This window comes from Otolemur garnettii, unplaced genomic scaffold, assembly GCF_000181295.1.
Source record: "Otolemur garnettii isolate 467f Iridium unplaced genomic scaffold, OtoGar3 scaffold00010, whole genome shotgun sequence".
Classification (NCBI taxonomy): domain Eukaryota; kingdom Metazoa; phylum Chordata; class Mammalia; order Primates; family Galagidae; genus Otolemur; species Otolemur garnettii.
In genome coordinates, this window is record NW_003852405.1 from 8365516 (window position 1) to 8386661 (window position 21146).

The following is a 21146-nucleotide window of genomic DNA, read 5'->3' on the forward strand; positions in this document are numbered from 1 at the left end:
TTCTCTATTCTGTTCCATACATCTACCTCTCTATTTTTATGCCAATACCATGCTGTTTTGATCACTATGGATTTATAGTATAATCTGAGGTCTGGTAGTGTGATTCCTCCTGCTTTGTTTTTATTCCTGAGTAATGTCTTGGCTATTCAAGGTTTTTTCTGGTTCCATATAAAATTAAGTATTATTTTTTTCAAGATCTTTAAAATATGGAGTTTGTCTTTCTTATAAATTATAGCGATTCTTCTTGACCAGTGATTATACCTATAGTGACTGGAGGCTAAGTAAGCCCTAGAGAAAGCACTGCAGTGAAAGAGCTGGTGGCTATGTGTGATGGTTGATTTTATGTGACAACTTGCTTGAACCACAGGATGCCCAAACATTTGGTCAAGGGTTATTCTCAGGTATGTCTATGAAGTTATTTGTGGATGAAATTAACATTTTAAATGGAAGACCATGAAATGCAGATTGCCCACCCCAATGTGGACCTCATCCAATTCGTTGAAAGCCAGAAGCCTGAGTAACAAAAGTTTTACTTTCTGCATGACTGTCTTTAATTTGGGACATGAATCTTCTCTTATCTTCAGTCTCAGACTTAGACTGGATCTTACACCGTCAGCTCCCCTTGATGTGACCCTCTCGGCCTCCATCATCACATTAACCAATTCCTTAGAATAAACATATATTATATAGTGAAAAGTATATGTTCATTAATAATATATCACTAATAATCAATAATTAGCATATTATTTTATATACCATAAACAGACATATACACATTCTATTAGTTCTATTTCTCTAGAGTGCAAATACACTGAAGTTATTTATAATTGAGCTCTGAATTTTCAGCTAAACTATCAAGAGGAATTTTAAAACAGGAAGCTTTATTCTTTCCTTCATTGGATGTTCTCAGACATCCACTATGTTTGTCATGAGATAATTTATGTAAAAATGCTTAGTAAACAAAAGTCCTTTGTAAACACCATTATTTCTTATGTGTCCTTAGTATTTCTTTCTTTAAAAAATATTATCCTAATGAGGAATAAAAAATGTGTGTAATGAATAAATACTGGCTAAAAGTTAAAACTAGATAGCTTTTCTAATATCATGTAAGATGATTAATATCTTACATGAAAATCTATTAAATCTATTAAAATTAATGTGACTACAATCACTAATTAGCTGAAGAATTATCAATTCTCATTCCATTTTATGACCCATAAACAAAGTCTAAGATGTAGGAAATAAAGAAGATGTGCCCAAAGCTAAAATACTTAATACTCCCAGCTAACTTTTCTTTGTACCTTACACAGGAAATGAAAATAATCTTGGGTGCCAAAGCTCAGTCCCTTCAAGGTCAAGAAAATTATGAACAAAACACCAGGAAATCTCAGGACATCAGTAATACCGGTGGTGACTTAAAAAATACGTTTGCAAATGCTTTGATACTCTTCCCTTCAAGAGGTGAATCTTCTCTTCCCCTTGAATATGTGTTAGGCTTAGTAACATGTGTGTAATGAATAGAATACAGATGATGTAATGATATATGACTTCCTAGATAAGAAGACTCCAGCATTTCCATAACTCAGTCTTTGTCTCTCTCTCTCTCTCTCTCTCTCTCTCTCTCTCTCTCGTATCATTCACTCTGGAGGAAGCCACCTGCCAGGTTGTTTGAACTACCTTAGAGAAAGAGGCCCACAGAGTAAAGAACTGGACTCTTCTGACAACAACCAAGTCAGTCAACTTGGCAGTGGATTCTCCAATCCCTTCAAATGACACAAATGACAACAGCCCCAGCTGACATCTTGAGAGACATTAAGTTACTACTATGACATTCTCTGACTCTTGACCTTCGGAAACTGTGGCAGATAATCAATGTTTACTGTTTTAAGCTACTAAATTTGAGGGAAATTACATGGCAATAACTAATATATTTGTATAAATATTGAGTTGCTCCTAGTTTGGGTAAACTATTTGGGGCTTAATAAGTTTCCTACCACATTGAATAGTTTAAAAATGAAATCTCACTTTAGGTTCAACACCCATATTTCATTTCTTTTAATTAATGGAGACAGAAAAATATTTCTAGTCCCATCATGGTTTAACACATAGGCAAGTATTTTCAGCCACAATATTACTTAACACAAGACAGGGAATTCCCAGACCCTAGGGTGAAGAGACTATAAAAAGTTACCCATATCCCCTGCCCCCTCATGGTCTTGTCTTTTTTAATGTCCTCCCATTGTTGAGTGCAGACATGATGCATGGCTGTTCCTAACCAATTAAATATTGCAAAGATGAGGAGATAGGTTTAAAATGTGCCTCTTGCTAGATTTTATTTCCTGCCAGCTTAAGGAAGAAGGCAGTTCTGTTAAGAAGTCCTTGTGACAAAAAGTACTGTGTGATCTCCAACTGAAAGCCAGCAATAAACTAAAATCCTTAGTCCAGCTACCCACAAGGCACTGGATGCTGCCAATAATCCTGTGTGCTCAGAAACGTCACATTCCATGGTTGAGGCCTCAGATGAGACTGTAGCCCCAGACAAAAGTTTGATTACAATGTTGTGAGACCCTAAAGCTGAAGCTCCTGCTAAGCCGTTTCTGAATTTCTCACAGAGACTGCGAGATAATAAATGTGTGTTATTTTAATCCTATAAATTTTTAGTAATACTGCTATACAGTAATAGAAAACCAATACAATTCCCCTTAGGATCATTCTTCCCTATTATGAAAGATAGCCTGTTATTAATCTGGTTCCATATTGTTAGATCACATCTTACTTGTATGTAGACACCTCCCCCCTCCCTGGGTAGTCATTGCAACACTGATAAGTGTCAGATTTTCTTCTTTTTATGGGAAATTCGTTTATTGGATCACATGATGGGTCAGTGACTTCTCCAGAGCTTTTAAAGCTCTGAAGTTCATATATTTGGTCTAGACAAATACTAACTAAAGAATAGTAATTAACTTTTGTAGTCTATCCATACTGCAAAGGTCAAGACTGCCCAAATTAAACCAAGAGAAAAGAGTACATTCCCAAACCAAAGAGCCTGAAAAACTAAATTTGAGGGTATAAGACTTGTTACCTAATTTCATCATTTCTTTACTTATTTCCTGGATATTTTTTGTAATATAAAAGTTTCTAGAAAACTCTGTAGGGATGTAAGCAAACATTTGAAGGCAGCATGCTTTCTACCTACAGATGCCAGTATCCTAAGCATTTTGCAACACCACCTGTCTAATTTCAGAAACCTCTCTTGTAAGTCCCATAGTCACAATTAACACTGACTAGCTCTCCTATGCCTCAAGGCATTGACTGTGGGATTATCTATACTTAGGAGGCTTTTGTAAAGTATAAACTGAAGAATCTTTGAGGCAGAGGAAGCTGTCCAAAATTCTCTTTCAAAGATTAATAGTTTTGATGTAAATTGAGACCCAGTTTTTCTTATTACTACGTTAACTTTATCTAAAACTTGTTTTCTTTTGAGAAGAATTGGTGGGCCAAAATGGACCCAGTGCAATATCATAGACTATTCTGAAGGCAGTTATAAATCAACTAAAATTGTGTATCTCTAAATTACAAGTACAGTCAGTAAGCTTTTGTGATACAAATTCAATACCATTCATTAAGATATAACCAATGATTTATTTTTGGGTATAATACTTTGTGGCATCATTATATAGAACAGGGATTCTTTTTTCATCATATGTTTTTGCCTGCTTTATCAAAGATCAGATGGGAGTATTAGGATGGTTTCATCTCTGGGTTTTCTGCTGTGATCAAGAGACCTATGTCTCTGTTTTTATGTCAGTACCATGCTGTTTTGGTTATTATAACCATGTAGTATAGTTTGAAGTCTGGTAAAGTGATGCTTCCCAGTTTTTCCTATTATGTATGGTTACACTGGCCAGTCAGTACTTTTCTGGCTTCTTACAAAGGGTAGAATTGTCAAAAAATGACATCAGAAATTTAATGGTGATTATGTTGAATCTACAGATCACTTTGGGTAGTATAGATATTTTAATAATGTTGATTCCACCAATGTTGCGTGATGGTTGGGTGTAGGGGGTACGTGGTGTGATACAGCAGAGGTAGGTTCTGCAAAGAAATGTCAAAAGAATAAGGGACTGGAAGCTCTCTCTGGCAATCCAGCAAAATACTTTATTTTAACAAAGCTTATATGGACCATACTGCACATACGTGCTATTAATCAATAAACAAGTGACTCAAACCCTCCTGATACATGCCTAGCACAGCCCAGAGCCAAGGGTCTATTGATTAACCAATAGCCATTCCACTACCTTTATAACTATTCTTAAATTTTATAATGAAGTCCATAAAACAAGGTTCTGGGGGAATAAGCTGTTTGAATGCTTGTCCTTAATAGACCAGCAGTTATCCATCTTAAGGAGAGGTCTGGGGATTCCCAGATATACCAGTTCCTGTGTGCAGGCCAGTCCTTCTGAGGCCAGGTCATAAATCACTTCTACATAATTAGTTCCTAGGCCACATGGAAAGCTCTATCCAAGTTTCTCAACATTCCAACTCATAAAGGACTTCAAACTTAATCTCACAAAATGGAGTTGTTTAAATGCTTATTTATAGGCCTTTCACCTATAGCCAAACCTTGAGAATATATTTTCCCATCTATTTACATCTTCTGAAATTTCTTTCCTCAGTGTTTCATAGTTCTCCCTATGGAGGTCTTTTACCTCTTAAGTTAAATATATTCCTAAGTATTTTGTTCCCTCTGTTGCTACTGTGAAAGGTATTCCACATTTGATTTGGTTCCCTGGTTGACTGTTGTTGGCATATATGAAAGCCACCTATTTGTGTACATCGATTTTGTAACCTGAGACTTTGTTGAATTTATTTATCAATTCCAGGAGTCTTTTGGTTGAATCATTGGAGTTTTCTAGATACAAGATCATATCATCAGCAAAAAGTGATAGTTTGATCTCTTCTTTTTCCATTTGGACCCCCTTGATTTCCTTGTCTTGCTTGACTGCTCTGGTGAGAATGTCCAGCACTGTATTGAATAAAAGAAGTGAAAGTGTGCAGCCTTGTCTAATTTCATTTCTAGACAAGAGTGCTTTCAATTTTTCCCCATTCAATACAATGTTGGCTGTAGGTTTGTTATAGATAGCCTTAAAATTTTGAGATTTATCCCATCTATACCAATTTGTTGAGTGTTCTTATCATGAAAGGGTGCTGAATTTTGTCAGCTGCTTTTTCTGCATCAATTGAAAGGATCATATGGTCTTTGTTTTTGCATGTATTTGCATAATGTTGAACTATCCTTGCATCTTTGGGATGAAGCCCACTTGGTCATGTGATGTGAATTTGGTTTGCTAGTATTTTACTGAGAATTTTTTTATCTGTATTTATAGGGGAAATTGGTCTGTAGTTTTCTTTCTTAGTTGTAAGAATTTGGTATCAAGGTAATATCAGCTTTATAAAATGAGTTGGGGAAGAGTCCTTCCTTCTCACTGTTATGAAATAGTTTCTGCAATATAGGCTCAAGTTCTTCTTTGTACCATTGGTAAAATTTGGTTGTAAAACTGTCTGGTCTGGTCTAGGGTCCTGTAGCTCAGCAGCTAGGATGCCAACCACACACACTGGGGCAGGTGGGTTCAAACCTGGCCAGGGCCTGCCCAACAACAATAACAGCTACAGCAAAAAAAAAAAAAAAAAAAAAAATCTGGGCATTGTGGCAGGCACCTGTAGTCCCAGCTACTTGGGAGGCAAAAGAATCACTTCAGCCCAAGAGTTTGAGGTTGCTGGGAGCTGTGACGCCATGGCACTCTACCAAGGGTGATATAGTGAGACTCTGTCTAAAAAAAAGAAAAGAAAAGAAAAGAAAAGAAGAAATAAAGGAAAAAGAACTCTCTGGTCTAGGACTTTTTAATTTTTTAATTTTTATTTTCTTATCATTGCATCATGCACATTAGGCGAGGTCCCCCCAAACACCCTCCCTCCTCACACCTCCTCTCTCCCTTCCACTCTCTGTCCCCTTCCCTTCTACTTTCTGTACTATAGTGATTTTTTACCATTCGTATGAATGTGTGGGTGATTATATATTGATTTCATAGTAGTATTGAGTACACTGGATACTTTTTTTTCCCATTCTTGAGATACTTTACTAAGAAGAATATGGGAATTTTTTAGGTGGAAGATTTTTTATTGTTATTTCAATTTCGGTGCTTGATATTGGTCTGTTCAGGAGTTCCATTTCTTCCTTATTGAACCTAAAGAGGTTGTGCATTTCCATGAATTTGTTCATTTTCTCTACATTTTCAAGTTTATAGGCATAGGAAGTTTTATAGAATTCTGAGATGACAGAAAAAAATTATCAAAGAATACACATCAAACTGTTAACAGCAGTTACCTCTACAGAGTCAGACTAGATGAAAGAAAGCAGAAGATACGGACAAGGAAACATTTCTTAATATACATACAAATATCTGCATCATTTGCAATGTAATTTTTTAGCAGAAACAAGTGAAGAAACTAATAAATGTAAGATATTACCTCTTTTAAAAGTGAGGGTTCCTTAGCCGGGCGTTGTGTTGGACATCTGTAGTCCCAGCTACTCGGGAGGTTGAGGCAAGAGAATCACCTGCACCCAAGAGCTGGAGGTTGCTGTGAGCTTTGACGCCACAGCATTCTACAGAGGGTGACAAAGTGAGACTCTGTCTCTAAAACAAAAATAAATAAATAAAAATAAAAAAAAGTTAGGGTTCTTATTTATCACTAAATACAACTAAACCTTATAAGTTGCTTAGTTTTTCTTCATGGCATATCTCTCCCTAGGCAATAGAGACTGGTTTTTGTTGTTGTGGTTTTTGTTTTTGTTTTGGTATGTGTGTGCTAATCAGAGTAGTCCTTCAATAAAACATTGAAGTGATTTAGATAAAGATGGTTTCTAAGTTAAAATAAGCAATACTCAATTTTCAAGTGTGGACACATATACATATAAAGCTCAATTTTCACCAAGAATTTTTTCTGTGAAACACCTCCTGGACATGTTTAGTCTTCTCTTTAAACATGAATATTCAAAGAAAATGCTTTTACTTTGTGTTGTCAGATCTTTTACTGTAAAGGCTGGTGGAAAATGACTAATGTTAAATTATCTCAGAAGAACACAACTCCATAGATAGCTAACAAATTTTTGAAGTAGTAAGTTTTTAAATCCAACAATAACAACTCTTTAGAAATAAAAAGACTACTTTCCAAATACTTTCAGAGACAGAAATATGTGTGGAGATAAGTCTCGAGAAGATGTGAATTCTAGTGCCATCTAGCAGACATGCTTGGTAATATCACCAACTTTCTCTGTTCAGATCTAACAAAGCAAGGTTAAGTGTCCTTGAATTCTGTATTGACTGTTGACCTTCTAAATCCCATTTAATCATTCCTTGCACTTTCTCGAGTTTCTGAAGTAAGTATATCATTTCTAAAAGGTAAGGGGAAACATACTTTTCAATTACATCAGGCCAGGTATAGAATTAACGCCAGTTCACTATGATAATACATATAACCACCTTTACCCACAGAAAAGCATTGCTTTCATTCATTTCTTAATAAAGACATAATTATGCTAAATTTACTAATTTGTAATCTGGCAATTTTTGTCATAAAAGAAAATGAAACATTTCCCTTTTCCAACTTCCCGCTCACTATCAGCTACACAGTAATTTTCAAGCAAAAGAATATATTCAAGCAGACGTCTGTGGACAAAATAAGTTAAACTCAGAAATCTCTTGGACTTTTGAGAACTTAAGGTCCAAATAAATGTCACCAACCACATGAAATACGAAACTTGACACTTTGCTACTAAAATTCCTAAAACAAAAAAGAAAGGACATATGTGTTAAAGATCAAATCTCAAGTGTCATAATCCCCCATGTATTTCTGTAATAGTTCATTTTGTAACAGAAATGACATGACAAGTGAATGAATAACTAGTGGAATTAATAAGTAAAAGTTCTATCACCCTGTTATCAACCACAAAAAGGATTTCAAGATTTCAAAATACTATTAACTTATTGCTTTTTATTTATAAGTAGTTGTGTCAAGAAACTCATTGTTAAGAGCCTTCAAGAAGCTTATATGGAAAAGAAAGAAAAAAGAAAAAGAAGCTTATATGATGTTGTTTTTACTGCTTTCCAGAAGCAAGAAAAATAAGGGTAAATAGCACAACCTATTTGGACTAGAACATAGAGCCTTTTATGACGATTCAAATAAAAGGAAAGGTGGAAGCTGTTCAAAGATGTGCAAAATTAGATACCATTTATATCCGTCAGGGTCTGATCAAGAGGTAGGAATTTAAGCAGAGAATGTTTAATGTAAGTGTTGTTAACTTTGACAGGAGATTAGCTAGTAAGAGGCAAAGGAAGTTCTAAAAAATGCAGAAAAAGCAGATAAAAAGAGCAGCTGCTATTCTCAGTACTGAGCTAGGGCCCTAAGGAAGTGTCTCTTCCCCGTAAGGCTGTGATCTGCAGCTCACAGAGAGAGTGTAATTGTGGGTGATTGGATGACAGAGAATTTGCTCAGGTGTGGTGCCAGGGAACTTACTAGAAATCTCTCTGAGTGCTCAAGGGTAATCGCTCACTAGTGGCTCCACTGCAAAGCCACTTAAAGGGGTGCCAGGAAAAGCTGCTGGCCCCTGGGTGTCAGAGAAGCCACTTATGCCACAGGAGCCAGGTAACATGAGCCAGACCTTGGAAAAGCCATTGTCTGGACAATGGGGTACCTGGTCTGGACAGAGGGGCACCTGGACGGCAGCAAGAGAAACTGCTCCTCCTTTGGTCTCCCTCCAGCACCTTTCACTGACAAGTGCCAGCCGGGAGACAGAGCCCATGTGCACCATCAGAGAGCAGGCAATTAAGGGTGGATGTGAATCTCAGAGGCAACACATTCCTAACTGGCATGCCACTCTGTACCCAGTGCTACACATCACGCTTCAGGAATTTTGTATTCTCAGCTAACTGGTTTTCTCAAACTTAATATTTATAAGATGTTTCTCAATAATTCAGCTGTATTTATTTCTCCACCTTTAAACCTATAGGACTCCAGCAGGTTGTTTCACTAAACCATCTTCTTTTTATGGTTTAGGTCTTTACGATACTCACAAGCCTTCAGTGAAGTTGTATTGCCTCGAGCAGTGATCCCAAGCTTCTTAAGTAAGAAAATCCATTCACAAGATCAATAATTTTGTACAATTTTGTACTTTTTAAGTATGAAAATCTCTATCAACACCAAATGATAGTATTTTTGCCATTAAAACATTTTAATTGAAAAAGTAGATACAATGCTATAATAAATTTTAAAATATATAATTAAGTTATATTTTGCTAAGACACATCATCTACAGACTATAATAAACAGTATCTCACATATGGCTGGGATACCTATTCATTCTCTAGGCTGTGCTTAGTATCACTTGGGGTCAGAGAGTCCCTTAAGTATTATTCATGCCAGGGTCCTCAGAGATCTCAGCCCCATAAGTTGGTAGTCATGACCTAAAGTGAGTTCCAAACTTCTCAGCCCAGCACTGAGCTTTCCATAATCTATACCAACCTATCTTTCCTACCTTGTCATTCACTGATTGCCCATATCACTGGAGTTGAATTGCTATAATCACTGTTCCCTGACCAGTTAGGGCTTCTCTAAACCCTAGCTCCACTTAGAATACAAGCCTTTATCCTTCATCTTTACCTAATTTTTACCTTTCTGCAAGGCCTACATTTTATCTTTCTACCAGGTTGCTTTTGCTGGGCACTATACCAGATGCGATTCTCAGACTCCCACTGACCTAAGTCGTCTCCTGCACACAAGGGGGTGAAATCCTGGAAATTCCACACTCCAGATGTTTTCAGAAGGACTCACAGGAGTCCACCAATAAAGCACACTTATTCAAAAACTGAAAGAGGAGGCCGGCAAGTCATCCTTCCTCTGCACCACCTGTGGGTGGATGAATATCTGGGTGGCCGATGTGGGGGTGGCCCAGTGGCATTTCCTCCTCTGTGCTCCTTTTTCTTGCACATAATTCTATCACATCATTCATCACATTGTATTTCAGTTGTTGTGTAATCGGATCATTTCCCCCACAAGATTGAGAACTTAACAAGAGTAAAAATGTTCCCTCGGAATGGCTACTATAAAATAATAGAATATAACAAAAGTCGGTGAAGAAACAAAGAAATGGTACAACTTTTCAAATTGTGCGATTGTATACTTGAACTGTGTTGGTAGAAAAAGAATTTAGTGCTTCCTCAAAAAATTAAAAATATAATTACCATATGATTCAGCAATTCCACTTCTAGATGTATGCCCCAAAGAATCTAAAGCAGGGTCTCAAAGAGAGCAAGAATGAGACACTATCTCTAAAAATAGCTGGCTTTATAACAGGCACCCGTAGTCCCAGCTACTTGGGAAGGTGAGGTAAGAGAATCGCTTGAGCCCAAGAGTCGGAGGATGTTGTGAGCTAAAATGCCACAGCACTCAACCCAGAGTGGCAGAGTGAGATTCTGTCTCACAAAAAATAAAAAAATAAAAATGGCTAAGATGGTAAATCTCAGATTATGTGTCTCTTACTGCAATAAAATAATAAAATTGTTAAAGAGTTAAAAAAAATTTCCTTCAGAAAGTTAGCCACTGATACAGCGATTATCAGAAGGAGTTCTTCTCTGGTCCGTTCCCTTCTAGGCTTCCTAAAAGCCAGTAGCAGCAGCTTCACTCCCTCATTCCGTCCAGCATCTGCACAAGCCTCTACATACCTCCGTAAACCCCTTTCTGTTACCTGCTAAGGATTTAGGACTGGGCGCCATTGTTCACTGCACAAGAAGCCAATTGCTGAGATGAGGAAGATTGCCAAGGAAGAAAAGATTTTTTTTGAGACAGAGTCTCGCTGAGTCACTCTGGGTAGAGTGCCACAGTGTCACAGCTCATAGCAACCTCAAACTCCTGGGCTCAAGCAATCCTCCTGCCTCAGCCTCCCCAGTAGCTGGGACTACAGGTGCCTGCCACAATGCCCCACCTAGTTTTTCTATTTTTAGTACAGAAGCTGGTGAAAGAAATTTTTAACATGAATGATACCAGCTGGGAGACAGGGGAAGCAGCCCCAAATCCATCTCTCTGACTAAGGGGTGGTAGGGACTTTTATAAGGGATTAAGGAATGTGGCTGCATCCATCAGGGCAGGTTGTGTTGAAATCAATGCAGGCAGGTAGTTTGATTCAGAAGTAACAAGTTAGTGATAGATGGTGACCCTTGGTGTCAGGAAGTCTGCAATAAAAGCCTTTAGAATCTCAACTTCTTTATCTTCCATTTCTGGGAAACAAGTCAAAAGGACAGGTAGTTAGTTAAAAGTTACAGGGTTCTGGTCTTCAAGCCTCTCTGGCCTAGTTAGCCAACAAAAAAGAAAACGTGTAGAAGTTCATCCTGTGTTTGTTCAAGGGGCCGGTCACATTTCTACTTAAAATGCCGACAGTAGCTCTCACTCCTCAGAATTCCTATGCAGACATATTAGAGTTGTTTACTGTGCACACTGTTAGGTCTCCTTGCCTATGTATTTGGGTTATCTCTACAACTCAGCTTCTTAAAGAAAGGACTGAATTCTATGGTTTTTATGTAAATACAGCATCTTCCCTTATGAGCAGTTTTTCAACAGATAATTATTGACTGTATTGATTAAATGTAGGTATAAATAAGACTGAGCCGATAGCATATGAGACTGCCATCTTACAAGAAGTTGGGCAGAATTTCAACTTGTGAAGGCAATATTTAGAGCAGTGTTTTTCAACCTTTTTTGTCTCACAGCGCACTTGAACCTATCGCTGAACTTCAGCGGTTCACTTCAATTATGTTGATCAACAATAAAGAGCAAAAAAAGAATATACTTATTGTGCTATTATTTCAAAAATAATTTAATTAATGACCTTTAAAATTTTTCATGGCACACCGGTTGAAAATCACTGATTTAGAGTTTCAATATTTTAGGGTTCTTCAGTGGACCTTCCCCTTCCCCTGGCTCAATAAAGTAACTTACCTATTTTAAATCAAGTCGAGGACTTCCATTATAAATATTTGAAAAGACGTTGAGGTGAACAGCTTTGCATCAGCTAGTCCATCGTAATGCTTTCTGCTCTACTTTTTGTTTGTAAGCATTTTGTCGTCTTCTGCATGTTAAATCTCCTGGCCTTATCTGATCTTGCCTAAATGCCTTAAAAGTCTGCTTTCTCCCTTCTTTTTCTATTATGGGGTATAAAATAATATGAAGAAATACACATTAAATATGTGAAGAAGGATAAAGCATTTATCCCTGAGCTATCAACATTTCTTATTTCTGAAAATCTAACTAAACATTGAATATCGTCCTCTGAAAATTCACATCTACTTAGAAACTAAGATACGGCCTTATTTGGAAATAGGGTCTTTGAAGATATAATTAATTAATAAGCTCAAGATGAAGTCATCATAGATTTAGGGTGAGTGCTGAATCTGATGCCTGCTATCTAGAAGGAGGTACAGAGAGACGTAGGAGAGAAGGGCCTGTGGAGACAGGGGCAGAGACTGGACGATGGTATCACAAGCCCTGGGCATCCGACCGAGGAAACAAGGAGGGAGTCTCTCCTCGAACATTCGGAGGAAGCAAGGCCCTGCAGATGGCTTGATTTCAGACTTCATGCCTCCAAAATGGCAAGAGAACAAATTTGTGTTGTCTTAAGCCACTCAGTTTGTGATACTTTGACATGGAAACCTTTGAAAACTAATATATTAGCAAGGCTGGTATTTTTCATGAACTTTAAAACAAACTCTACAGGCATAAAATGAATGTATTAAACTGTGAGAAAGTTGACATCAACTGTCCGTGGGGCTAAACGAAAACCAGTCCTCCTGGATACCCTCTACTCTTTTCAGGACTATATTTAAGGGTGTAAATAAAGTGTCTCCCACTGAAAGGATTTTCTGGCTAATAGCATATTTGGAAAGTCACTTAACACAATTACTAAGAAAATGCCGTGAAGGCTATGTTGACCAATTTGATGAAAGCATTTCAAATTGTATGTAAAACCAGCACATTGTACCCCATGATTGCCTTAATGTACACAGCTATGATTTAATTTAAAAAAGGAAAAAAATAGTATATTTGGAAAGACAATTTGATACTTAACATGTAGAAGTTGGTTTCAAAGACAAAATCATAGTAAAATTAAGCTATTAGTAAACCTTCTAAAGATATAACTTCAGTAATTATAAAAACATAAAAATTTGGTGAAGACATAATGGTTCTTTCCCTTGGGCAATAGGAAAGCTGAAAAAAACTACCTGTGAGCAGAGGTGCTTCTCCTCCTGACCACGTGAGGGTTAAGTTCTGTGAGACGCTACAGAGCACACATCCCCGGGCAGAGTTCGTCACGCCCGTGTCAGTGCTTCACACTCAGTATCCAGCTCTATTACATCACTTATCACATTATACTGTTATTATTGGTTTATCCAGTTGTCCTCCCAGTAGATTGCAAACTCCACAAGGGCAGGAGTGTGTATAACTCATCTTCACACTCCCAGGCCCTGGCACCAGGCTTGGCAGTGCTTGGTGCTTGATAAACGCTCAACTCATTAAACGTACTGACCTTGCTATATTCATAACAGAGTGGAAACATTTAAAACACATTGCAAAATTGCAGCTCTGAAAGTGAGCATTTATTCTCAGAGCAGACACAGCAGGCATATTTTTATTTACAAAACAGATTTTCTACACCGCCCTTTCTCGAAAGAAAGCGGCAAGACTAGGCAATTAATAACTCAAACCTGATGAGGAAGATGTTCACAAGTTCCTGCAGTCCGATATTCATCAGAAAGATACAGCAGCCGGTGGCAGCAGGTCTAAAACATTTTTCCTCTTCATGGGCCATCCTCCCATAAAGCAGCTTTCAAGAACGGCAATAACGTGGCTGAAGGAGAATGAGTTTTGCCTAAAAGATGCACAAACCTGAGGTTAAATATGCCAAATCCCCTTGCCTGATATCATAAGCACATTCCACTCCTCTGCATTTAAGGATAATGAATGGGGAAAATATTCTAAGGTGATACCAGAATTTTTCTAAGCAGAATTTGCTATGTCAGAGGAACACAGGCTGTAGCTATGGTGCTCATCTCTGAGATTACAACATCAGTCAAATTTCTGGCTATATATATATATATATATATATATATCCCCAAACTGAAGAAACCGGGAAAGTCAAGTGGGGGTTCCCAATGAAGAATATCAAGAATTTTGGTTTCAGGAATTTGACGGAAAGACACAGGATTTAAAAGAGGACTTAGTTTTCCTGGTTTTCCAGTTTGTGGTAGGCAGCCTCCAACATGGCCCCAATAATCCCTACCTCCTAATAGTCAAGGTCTTGTGTAATTGTCTCCCCTGGCCTGTGGGTTGGACCTATTGGCCTTTTTCTAACAAATGGAATACAGCAACAGTTCCTGGATGCCACTTCTGAGATTAGTTTGCATTCACCTTGAACTGCATTCCCTCATTCCCTTGCTTACTCTGAAGACAGCCAGTGGCCATATTGTGGGCTGCCCTGTAAAGAGGTGCATGTGTCAAGGAACTCAGGCTCCTTGTCCAACAACCCACTAGGAACTGAATCCAGCCAACAATGGCAGGAGTGAGCTTAGAAGAGTGTCCTCCCCAGGTTCAACCTTGAGATGACTGTAGCCCTGGCTACCACTTTGCTTTCAGCCTTGTCACAGACCTCAGCCAGCAGCACCAGATAAACCACACCCACATTCCTGACCCATAGAAACTGAGATAATGAATGTTTCTTTTTTTAACTCACTAAGTTTTGGAATGATTTGTTACAGTAAAAATAGCTAATACATAGTTCAACCCCAGCCTCTAATCTTAACTGCATCCTTACTTTTCAAAGTACATATTATGATTTATGTTTGAGAGACCTTTTAGATAAAAGGAGAGACCTCTGCCTTAAAAGCCAGGTACTGTTTTGGGTGAGTAAATTCAGAGAGCAAATCATTATGATCAAGGTCTAAGATGTCTGTCTTCTAAAAAGGCCAATTAAGCAGAATGTGGCAAAACTGACCTTCAAAGAGTCACCTTACGGCCAGAAACCACAGGAGCCAAATTCTCAACCCAAGCAGTCATCTTATGACTAGTGATGGAAATAAAATCTTGTTATCCTGTATGTACCTGTGTGGTTTTTTGTTTATTTTCAATGCAATAGTTTACATGGGAACTCAAAAGCAGCACGAACTGCCGCTCTATCTATTCTGAATCTCCAGAGATGCCCTCTACACGCTCAAAATTAATACTAAGCACTTATTCTGGGGATGAACATAATTGCCTGGCTGCTACAAAACAACATTTTATTTCAGATTCTATTCATTGCCTACTCATTCCCCAAACGATTTCCCTTTTGCTCAAAGTTTCCTGTACAATAGAGTACTTTATTAGAAAATGTTTACTAATAAACTGAAGGCGAGGGTAACTATAAAAAAAGATAAAGTGTTCAATTAGAATAGCTTAATTACAATGTGACTTTCTGTAGCCTTTGTAGCTTGTACTTTTTATCTGACGGCAATGTCAAGGATTCATTCAAAATAAGACATCAAGCATTTGGTTCTTTCCAGATTCAACTAGATGTGCTGGGCAACACAAGGCTTGTAGACAGATCCTCTGTCTCTAGACCTTCACAAATCACGCTGATATTTTCTGTTCTATAACGGAAAATATCGTATTAAAATGATCATTCAGACAAAACATGGTTTTAGGTCTTTCAACCTGAGGTACCACTATCAAGTTGTTTTGTTTATGGTTCTCAAGTAGGGAAAAAGAGCAGGACAGGTCATTTGAAGTCTTTCTTTAATTCTGTGCTGTATCTTCCCAATTTCAATACACTAATATATTTAAAGCTAAGGAAACAATGAAGCCTTTTTGAATTCTTTTTCAAGCCCCCGTTTTTAATGCATATAATGTTCTTTATTTTTTCTTTAGACAGAGACTCACTTTGTTGTCCTGGGTAGAGTGTCATGGCATCATAGCTCACAGCAACCTCAAACTATTGGACTGAAGTAATCCTCTTGCCTCAGCCTCCTGAGCATCAGGGACTATGGGTACCCACCACAACACCCAGCTGGTTTTTCTTTCTTTTTTTTTTTTAAGTAGAGACAGTTTCACACTTGCTCAGGCTGGTCTTGAACTCTTGAGCTTAGGTGATCCACCTTCCTCGGTCTCCCAGAGTACTAGGATGACAGGCATGAGCCACCGTGCTCAGCCTGGATACACTGTTCTAAAGCAGGCATCCTCAAACTATGGCTCGTGGGCCACATGCAGCCTGCCCAGGACATTTATCTGGCCCAGCAGGTGTTTTTGCTGCTGATGCCTGTCCTGCTTCGCAGCCAACTTGTCCCGAGGCCCTCAGTCCAGCCTTCCAATGGTCTGAGGGACAGTGAACTGGCCCCCTGTTTAAAAAGTTTGAGGACCAGGGCAGTGCCTGTGGCTCAAAGGAGTAGGGCACTGACCCCATATGCTGGAGGTGGTGAGTTCAAGCCCAGCCCCGGCCAAAACTGTAAAAAAAAGGTAGTGCCTGTGGCTCAAAGGGGTAGGACACCAGCCCCATAGGCCAGAGGTGGCAGGTTCAAACCCAGCCCCAGCCAAAAAAAAAAAAAAAAGTGTGAGGACCCGGAAAGGCTCATTTAACTTCCCACTGGTCATATATCAGTCCTATCTAAGCCAGTGACAATATCCAATGATGGTATTGTCCAGATGAAAGATTGATTGGACGCTTGCCATAATCTATGAAGTTGTCATTATCCCATCTCCTGGACAAATATTGAACAAATCACTAGCTACCAAATATTATCAGTTCTTGAAACAAAGTTCAAGTTGTCACAAGACCTCACATTTGCTTATTGACAATAATTTCAGTCAGGCTTCTCCCGGCATTACATTTTTTATTATATCTCACACAATTAATACAATTTGTAGATCTTTCCTTTGAAATGTCATACCCCAGGCCAGGTGCAGTGGCTCAAGTCTATAATCCCAGCACTTGGGAGGTGGAGTAAATTCCCTGAGCTCACAGGTTTGAGACCAGCCTGAGCAAGAGCGAGTCTCGTCTCTTAAAAATAGCTGGACATTGTGGCAGGCACCTGTAGTCCCAGCTACTTGGAAGGGTGAGGCAAGAGAATTGCTTAAGCACATGGGTTTGAGGTTGCTGTGAGTTATGACACCACAGCACTCTGCCAATGGCAACAAAGTGAGACTTTATCTCAAAAAAAAAAAAAAAGAAAAGAAATGTCATGCCCTACTTAAAAAAGAATAAAAATTACTCTAGCCACGTAAACTCTATTAAATTATCTAGCGCCTTTATATACACATATAGGTCTATGGCATGCCAAGCAAATTGAAGTGGTAATACTTGGAAAATTTTTCAAAGAGAAATCTAAATTACTTAAATATTTGGGACAAAATTAAACTCTTTAGCCCTAAGCTATTGAGTTTTCTCAGTTTATTGCTTTAAGTTTTGCCACATGGTAATACACTGCACACTTTAACAGATGATAGTGAGGTGGATCCAGGAGTAAAACACACCAAGGTCAAAACACCGTGTCTGTGGACATCAGGGAATGCCCTCTGCTCATTCCTTCCTGATGCCAACTCCTCCCCTCGGGGGATGCCCAGTCCTGACTGTCCGGATAATTCGTCCTTGCTTTGCTCTTTATTTGCCACATAAGCAGGGATCCCTAATCGATGTCCTATACTTTTGTTGTGTCTCGTTTCTTTTGTGGAACACAATGCGTTTAGAATTTATACTCGCTGCATATAGCGGTAGTTTGTTCATTTTCACTGCTGAATGTGTTCTATTACATGAATAAACAATTTGTCTATTCATTTGACTGTCGATGGATGTTTGGGCAGGATTCCATGTGGGGCCATCATGAACAGCACTGCATATTCTTGTCGAGTGTCCCAAAGTGCATGTAAGTGTGCATTTCAGTAATAAGACATGTTTCTGAGAGAGGGACCTCCGATAGGGCACATTCACCCTCCACTAAAGAAAGCTGAAACCTTTTCCACAGTGTTTGTGCCAGTGTGCAATTCCACCAGTTTTTGAAAACTTTTATCACTCCATATTCTTCCGTTGGTATTCTCAGACTTTTAAATTTTCTTAATCTAGTGGGAATCCCGTGATTTTTCATTGAGGTTTTGATACGCTTTTCCTGATTCCCAATGAGTTTGAACATCATTTCAAATGTATATTGGTCATTTGGATTTTCTCATCTGTAAAATCTTTTTCTTGTCTTTCTATTGCAAACTTTTTAATTTTTTACTGAATTTGTGTTAAAATTAAATTAAATCTATAGGTCAACTTAGGGAAAAGTGATATTTTGGCAAATTTAAGACTTAGAATCAATGACCATTATATATCTCTCCATTTACTCTGTGTTTTAAAATTTATTTTATGGGCAGCGCCTGTGGCCCCATATACCAGGGGTGGCGGTTTCAAACCCAGCCTCAGCCAAACTGCAACAAAAAATAGTTGGGCCTTGTGGCTGGCGCCTGTAGTCCCAGCTATTCAGGAGGCTGAGACAAGAGAATCGCCTAAGCCCAAGAGCTGGAGGTTGTTGGGAGCTGTGTGATGCCACAGCACTCTACGAGGGTGATAAAGTGAGACTCTGTGTCTAAAAAGAAAAAATATATATTTTAAGAAAGTTTTGTATTATCTCTATAGATCCATTTCTAGGCATTTGATATTTTCATTCCATTATACATAGTATCTAAGTTAAACTCCAGTATCTGTTATAGGTCTTTACAGATAATGACTTTTGTGTGTTGGCGTTTTAGAATTAGAATAAAATTATCTTTAGATTGTTAAAATTTCCTGCACACAGTAAAATATTATATAAAAATGATACTTTTTTATATTTCAAATCCATACAAACTTTGTTTGTTTTGTTATTACTGGCTTGAAGTGTTTTGTTTGTTTTATCCTTATTATATTAAATAAGACCTCCAGGAAAAAAAGAAAAATGTTGCATAGAGGTAGTGAATAATTTTGTCTTGCTCCCCAATTTACAGGAAAATCCCTCAAGCTTCAGCATTAAAAATAATTAAACATTAAACATGATGTGCTATATTCATTAAATGTTTTTTATCAAATGAAGGAAGTTTCATTTTATTCCTACTTTGCTGCTTTTGCTAATTTAATGAAAATGTTGAATTTTGACAAATATGTCTGTTCATTTATTAAAATTAAGATAGACTATTCCTCCCATTTTTACTCTGTAAATGCAATAATTTCATTAATTTTTTATATCAATCTCATGTTCCTTTAATTGGTCACAATATATTATCCCTTTTATATACTGCTGTATTAGATTTACTAATATTTGGTTTAAGGTATTTTCATCTATGTTTACAAGAGGTAAACTTTAATTTTTTATTAAAATAAAATAATTTTACTTTAATTTTCTCATCATATATTTCTTGAGATTTGTTATTGAAGTCATGATAGCCTCATTCAATGAACTGGGGAGACATCTTTCAATTTCCTGGAAGTTTGTGGAAGACTGGCATTATTTATACCCAAAAAGCTTCATAGAACTCAATAATTAAACCATCTTGGCACAATATTTTTTCTATGGAAAGTTTTTACATTAAGTTTTTACATTATCTTTTCAATTTTATTAGTAGCTATATGGCCATCCATACTTTTTATTTCTTACATCCATAAGAAACTATAATTTTCTGGAAACATATTCATTTTATTCAGATTTTTGTTAGTGTAGTAGTCATATTATCTTCCGTTTCAATATTGTACTATGTGCAGTACTTACTTTTGGCTCCTGCTTATTGTTATTCATATTTCATATTCTTTTATCAACCTTGGGGGGAAATAAAATGGACAAAAAACAAAATGGAATTTTCTCAATTTGGGGCGGGGCGGGTAAGCATCTAATAAACACCTGCAGCTCATGGTGTTTAATGGGTTGGGAAGACCTCCGCTGTGTGTCGTGCACCTCCAGCTTCTGTCATGCTCTCATCTTATGCATGAGACAAAAGTGCCATCACCTTTAACATATGATTACAGCTGAAAGACAATTGACCTCAATTCCTTTCTCTGTTTCCATTTTTCTCTTTGCAGTTCTTTCTCATGTGCATCAGAACATATAACACTTTGAGGAAAGCTTGCAGGGGCTCACTGATGAACCAACCACACTCTAACAAGAAAGCCGCTGTCCTTGAACAACTATCTGGTCCAGAATCTAAGTGGCCCGGGCCCAGAGCCTGTGATATGAATGAAGAAGCCACAGGATGCCAATCAGCAGAGTCAGTGGAAAACTGGGAAATTATATGTTAGGACTGCCTGAAATGTGTGTGTAAATGGATGATGAGAAGTCCTGCTGTAAGGCACAGAGTGCATAGTCCAAACATAACTTTCTGCAGAGGTTTTTATCATTATTTTCACTGTAAAAATGCGTAGCTATTTATTTTATTATTTTTCATCACTTCAGCTGAGAATAAACCCTATAGGCAGCAATTTGCTCAGAAGAATAGAAGTGTATGTTTAATGAAAAGTAATTGCTATAAGACAAACCTCTATAGGGGTACAGGTGAATCTTTCTAAGAGTAGAATGTGAACGTTTTAAAGCAATAACTGAGAAAATGACATGAAGGCTGTGTTGACCAGTTTAATGGAAGTATTTCAGATTGCATGTGAAAACCTCACACTGTACCCTAGAAGTGCATTAATGTACATAGTTACCATTCAATTAAAAAAAAAAGAAAGAAAAGTAATTGCTGCCTATCTATCTCTGAAAAAGTTAATGATGATTGTGTAACTTGCAAAAACTGTTTTCAACATTTACCATCCAATATGATGTAGTGATATTGCTGAGCACATAGAAAGGCAAAAATCTGAATTATTGGCATCAGTTATCAAAAAAGAATTATCAGCATCAATTTCAAAAGTGCTAAGAAGACTGAGGCATAAGATAACCAATTCAACACATGCAGCTGTAGAAAGTGCATTTACACAAGACTCTGTGAAGCATATCTTTTCATTTAAAGTAAATGAGTGTGCTCCTAATTAATTTCACTCATTTTGATTCCAGGCTTTCTTGTGCATA